The following is a 6,533-nucleotide window of genomic DNA, read 5'->3' as shown; positions in this document are numbered from 1 at the left end:
ACTCCCGAGGTTTCTGTGAGAGCCGCACCTTCATGGTTTTATATCTGTTCCCTACCCTGAACCCCCATCACATGTGCTTGTCCTGTGGTTTGGGGCTCTTGTTTAATTGCACGCAAGAAATACTACTGGGTAACCAGAACCAGGTACAAATGTGTTGAGGTTAACATGAGAAAAATCTAAAAACACATGAAGGATGCAGTGGTGTTCCATCAATGCGGAGCTGGCAGTTAATTCCCAGGGGTCGATGGACTTGGTGGGCGAGCACGAGCGAGCATGTGAGCAGCTTCCCATCTGAGCATAGGTGCAGTATTCTTAGCTGTAGTGGGCAGATGTGGGGTAGTGGTTTCAGCCACATGTGTCAGGTAGATCTTAAAGGACCAAGCAGTATGTCAGTAGTTGTTAACGTAGCAGTAGCTGTCTGTCTGTATGCTAGACAAATGGGATCAGCTGTAGAGGTTAAATGACCTGCTTGTCCCTTTATCAGTACAAGCTGGGTCTTGGACACTGATGTTTTGAATGTTTTACAGTCTAGCCTTTTCAGTCCAGGCACTTCCTGGAAAAACCTTTGTCCTCATTTGATGGGCCTGTTGTGAGGTTCTGTGCTTGTTTTTGTGGGTATCTGGCTCATTCCATTCCTGAGCTTTGAGAGTAAGACAGGCGGATTCCAATCTGAGGTGTGGATTGTACTAGAGGAATCGGTTTGGAGAAGTAAGGAACCCCCTTCCACTAAAGAGAAGGGAGAGTGCGGCTACCTACAAGACAAGCGAAAGTTAAGTTGCTAAAATTCCTCGGCGGGAATTTCACCTTTGCATTTTGTTGCTCTTCTTTCCTGAAATAACTTGGGAGATGCTCGGATCTGTCCTCTGCCTTGCTTCCCCGGAACTCACCCAGTCTTTCACTTAAGAAAAACACGTCATCGTTGCAGAGGTCTCTGTATTTTACAGCTGCCCTTTTGTAAGAAGCACTTTTCCCAAATAAAACAATTTAAAAAAAAAAATGGTCTTCCTGCTGGTTTCAAAACCACAGATATCAGAGTTACTCAATGTCAGTCATGTGTAGACTGGCTGGAAGCGGTTCTCTCTTCAAGATGCCAGGCTGCCTTCGACCACAAGTTTACCCACAAGTTTACCGTCTCTCTCTCCTGGTAATCCATGCTTGCAGTGATGCCTGTTTCAGGCTCCCAAATAAGACAGCTGTGGGGATTTGAAAGACTAATCTTTTTGTTTGTTAGAGTCAGGATTTCTCTACGTGGCCCTGGTTGTCCTGGAACTCATTCTGAAGACCAGGCTGGCCTTGAACTCAGAGATCCTCCTGCGTCTCCCTCCCTAGTGCTGAAATTAATGGTGTGCGGCACCATACTTGACTTGAAAGAGTAATTTTTTAAATAAGATTTATTTATTCATATCTTTATGTACATGAGTATTCTGTCTTCATACACACCAGAAGAGGGGATCAGATCCCATTTACAGATGGTTGTGAACTACCATGTGGTTGCTAAGAATTGAACTTTGGAAGGGCAGCTAGTGCTTTTAACCACTGAGCTATCTCTCCAGCCTCTCGAATTAACATTTTTGAGACAAATCTCACTGTGGAGTTCACGTTGGTGTCAAACCAAACCCATAGTGATACCTTTGTGCTCCTAACTTCCCCAGGCAAATTTCATTTTTCTTTTCAGATTTATATGTGAGAATGCTTTGTCTATCTGTCTGTCTCACATGCCTGATACCTGCAGAGATCAGACAAGAGTGAGGACATCAGAGCCTCAGGAAGTGGAGTTACAGATGGTTGTCAGCCAATATGTAGGTGCTGGTACTTGAGCCCAGGTTCTCTGCAAGAAAATGATACCCATGGGACACTTTGTTTTGAGAAAGAGTCTCACTGGAGCTCATGTAGGCTGGGCTGGCCTTGAACAGAGTTCTGCCTGCCTCTGCCTCCTAAGTGCTAAGTTAAAGGTGTGTAATACCATTGCTGGTTGTTGTAATGGGGGTGCTAAGAATCAGACCTGGAAACATTGGAAGAACTGAGCCATCTCTCCAGCTCCATTGTACCTTAGTACCTCAACTGGTCTGCCGTGGCCCCTGCCCTGACACCCCCCCCACACACACACACACTTAACACTTGAGACAAAGATGGGAACTCAATGTCAATGTTTCTCAAGCCCATCCTGGTCCACTCATGGCCCAAATCTTTTACAAGCTCAGTGGTTAGCATGTTACTGCTCTTGGAGAGGTCCCAAGCTTGGTTCCTAGCACCCACATTGGGCAGGTCACAATTGCCTGTAACTGCAACTTGTAGGGATCCAGGACTCTCTGAACAACTGCACTTGTATACAAACCCACATTCAACACCAACATAAGTAAAGTCTTATTTAAAAACAAATTAGGAGGGGCTGGAGAGATGGCTCAGCGGTTGAGGGAACATGCCTGCTCTTCCAGAGGTCCTGAGTTCAATTCCCAGTAACTACATGGTAACTCACAACCATGGGATCCATGGTCCCTGTAATGGGATCCAATGCCCTCTTCTGTTGTGTCTGAAGATAGCTACAGTGTACTTATATACATAAAATAAATATTTTTTTATCTTTTTAAAGGTTCATTTATTTTATATATATGAGTATACTGTAGCTGTCTTCAGACATACCAGATCCCAGTACAGATGGTGGTGAGCCACCATGTGGTTGCTGGAAATTGAACTGGGGACCTCTGGAAGAGCAATCAGTGCTCTTAACTGCTGAGCCATCTCTCTCCAGCCCAAATAAATAATTCTTTAAAACAAAACAAACAAACAAATTAGAGCTGGGAGATGGTGGTACATACCTCCAATCCCAACACTGGGAGGCAGAGGCAGGCCTTTCTCTTGAATTTGAGGCCAGCCTTGCCTACAGATGTGAGTTCCAGGATAGCCAGGGTTACACATGGAAACCCTATCTTAGAAAAAAATAAACACAAAACCTAATCCAGAGTTCAGTCTCCTAGTCCTTGGGAGGAGGTGGGATACCTCCTAGGGGAGGCTTTGTCTGGTCATGACAACTGTCCCTGTTCACCGGCTTCTCCCCACAGTTGTAGACTGGGAGGAACAGCATGCACATGGTATACATACAGGAAGACAAAAAAAATTGCACACCAAATACTTAAAGCAGTCATAAGTCAAGACCCTTATGTGGTTTCATGTCCCCCTCTTCCATGGCAGGAAGTTTTGTGAAAACCGGTTATGCTGCCAGCCTCAGTCACTATGAAGACACATAGCCAAGGGACATGGATAAGGGGAAATAAACCTGAGCGAGGCAGCTAGTGAGTGGTCATGTCTTTGTCACAGTTTAACACCATGACTTGTCTTGACTTCACCTGCTTACAAAAGCTGTCACAGGAAAATGAGGACTTGTTTGAGGCAGGGCCTCACAGGAAGCTCTGGCTGTCCTGAACTATGTAGACCAGCCTAGCTATGAACTATACAAGAACCTGTCCAAAGGCAGGAGTCAGCACATGCCTTGATTCCAGTACTTAGGAGGCAGAGGCAGTAAAGCATTCATCAGCGAAAGGCCAACTGGTGCTAGACTGTTCCAGGTTAGCCAGGGCTACAGACTGAGACCTTGTCTTAAAAAGGACCTGAGTTCCAGTCACCTCCATGTTGGCTCATAACCACCCACCCCTATCTAGTTTTTGAGGATCTAACATTTTCTTCTGACCTTGGGCCCCAGGTCCACACAAGATATACACAAACATACATGCAGGCAAAACACTCATACACAACAGGTTCTGGGTTCTGGACAGATGCTAAACAAACTTAGGTCAAAAGCAGCGTGGTATGCAACCTGCTTTGAGAAATCAGAATGGCAACCAGGCTTCAAATCTCTGTAGACCATCTTGGGTTTTGTTATTTTGTTTCTGTCTCCCTCTTTTTTGAGACAAGGTCTCAGTGTAGCTCTGGCTGGCCTGGAACTAACAGATCTGCCGACCTCCACCTCCTGAGTGCTGGGACTAAAGGTAAGCATCATGTCTGGCTCAGGATGTGGTACAGCTCAGCTGGAGTGCGAAGCTGTCTTAAGCTTTCTGATTAGGTTTCCTTAGACTCCAGGTGCTCACTCGGTACTTCCACTGCAAACCACCGATAATTTTTGTTTCTGGGATCGGAGGCAATTTCTCCTTTTAATAAGGCCGCTACACGCTGTAAATAAAGGGAGGAAATTAGAACCATAGGAGCTCTACTCCAGCCAAGTAATTGTTCCTCTGTGTGACTTTTTTTTAGACTGTATTTAAATTTTTTTATTAAATTCATATGTCTGTGAGTGTATGTGTGTGTGCTTGTGCAAGGAAGTGTTCTCTCCTTCCACTAGTCTTGGGGACTAAACACAGGCTTGGTGGGTAAGCTATCTACCAGCTCAAATGTTGGCTCTTGGAATAGCTTAGTTCCCAGCCCCATGAGAGGCTAGATCAACACTCAGGCATGAGGAACTGCATTTTCTCCACGATTACCCTGGTAGACAGAGCTTTGTGGATTGATTCACACAACATAACTTTACCAGCCTGCCAGCCGCATTAGATGGCATTTTGACCGGCCAATCAGTATCTTCAAGTCCAAGCTTTCTCAGGGCAGGCACTGACGTACCTCCCTGGTTCTTCCTGATGTCTCACAGGTTCTGCCAGCCACCATTAGGAAGCTTGAAACTCTGCCACAGCCCCCTCAGGGACAGTTTACAAGCAATGAAATATTAACAAGAATTTCCTCATGCATTTCACACCCCTAGACAAATAGAAATACTGAATGAAACATTTTCTATCTTTATTTTTCTAAAACATCCCTTTGGGGTCTTGATTTTATGCAACTCCCTGGTTACCAGCTATAGAATATCTGGGATGTGTGAAGTCGTTGTAGTCCTAGTGAACCTAGCCTGTCCAGTGCCAAGTCTGTGAGGACAGGTCCTCTGGGAACAGTTTTACAGGGCAGTTAGGAGCCTGGCAAACTTTGGGAAAGACTGCCTCACTCTTACTAGCAGGCAAGACTCTGGTGCATATAACCCACAAAATCTCCTCCTGTCTATATGTCTCCTGGGTCCCTCTCAAGTGTGTGCTTGAGAATTTCAACAGTAGCCCAGGGTGGTTAGTAACAGGTTGACAGTGTTCGGGTGGACTCTTCTCCCACGTGGGACCTGTAGGGAAGACTGAGTCCAGACCGTTCCCCAAAGTGTATAAATCATAGAAGATGAGGAAACTTTCAAAGTGCTATGGAGAGCTACAGGAAAAGGAAGATGTTTTTGTTGTTGTGTTGTTGTTATTGTTGTTGTTTCTGTTTGGTTTTGGTTTTTCCAAGCAAAGTTTTTTGGCTTTGTTTTCTGTTTATCCCTGGCTATCCTGAAACCTACTATGTAGATCAGAATGACCTGGAACTCACAGAGATCCGCCTGCCTCCACTTTCAGAGTGCTGCTGGATATGATGTCATGAGCCTTTAATCCCAGCATGCCAGAGGTAGATCTCTGAATTCAAGTCCAGACTGGTCAGCTTAGTGAATTTCAGGACAGCTAGGGATACATATTGAGACCCTGTCTCAGAACAAACAAAGTAAAAGGCACTGGCATTTGTTCTTTGAAACAGTCCCAGCTAGCCTTGAACTTATGATCCTACTGCCTCAGCTACCCAAGGGCAAGTGCTAGGTAGATGCTACAACCATAGCTTTAGGTTCTAATAGTTTGATTGATAGATATAGGGTCTCTTGTATCCCAGTCTGTCCCTCTGACTTGCTATGTAGCTGAGAATAACCTTGGACTTCGAAGTATCCTGTTCCTATTTCCCAAGTGCTAGGATTATAAGTGTGTACTACATACTTGGTACTAGTGGTTGAAATCCAGCGTTTGTGCAGAGTCAAGCACTCTGTCAACTAAGCTATATGCCCAGCCCTTGGATATACTGTGTGTGTGTGTGCGCGTGTGTGTACATGTCATTGTGTGTGTACATGTGTGTGTGCTTGCCATTGTGTGTATATGTGTATGCCATTGTGTGTGTGTGTGTATATGCCATTGTGTGTGCATGTGTGTATACTTGCCATTGTGTGTATATGTATATGCCATTTTGTGTGTGTGTATGTGTGTGTGTGTGTACCTGCCATTATGTACATGTGAAGGTCAAAGGACAACTTGCAGGAGTTGCTTCTACCTTTTCACTGTGTGCATCCTAAGGATGAAACTCAGGTTGTCAGCCTGAGCAGTAAACATCTCTAAAACATTCTGAGCCATCCTCTGGCCTGTAATTATTTTAAACATACATTTTAGTCTTCCGCAGATTGCTGAGTGGTCTGAAGTTCTTTGTGAGGAAAGAGTTTATGACCTCTCCTATCTCCCTGTGTGCAATGAGCCTAAGGCCTTGGTTTTCCCAGTTGAACAGGCCATATTTCCTCACTAGGTTCAATCTCCAGCCCTGCAAAAAGCAAAAGAAAACAGTAACAAAAACCCACAAGGGCAGCGAAAAGAGATCCTCTTCCCTCCTCTCCTCTTCTTCCCTCCCCTCCCCTCCCCTTCCCCCCTTTTTCTACCTTTCCTTCC

This window comes from Grammomys surdaster, unplaced genomic scaffold (genome assembly GCF_004785775.1).
Source record: "Grammomys surdaster isolate TR1022 unplaced genomic scaffold, NIH_TR_1.0 186, whole genome shotgun sequence".
Lineage (NCBI taxonomy): Eukaryota > Metazoa > Chordata > Mammalia > Rodentia > Muridae > Grammomys > Grammomys surdaster.
The sequence above is the reverse complement of the archived record's forward strand: the minus strand, read 5'-3'. Positions refer to the sequence as shown.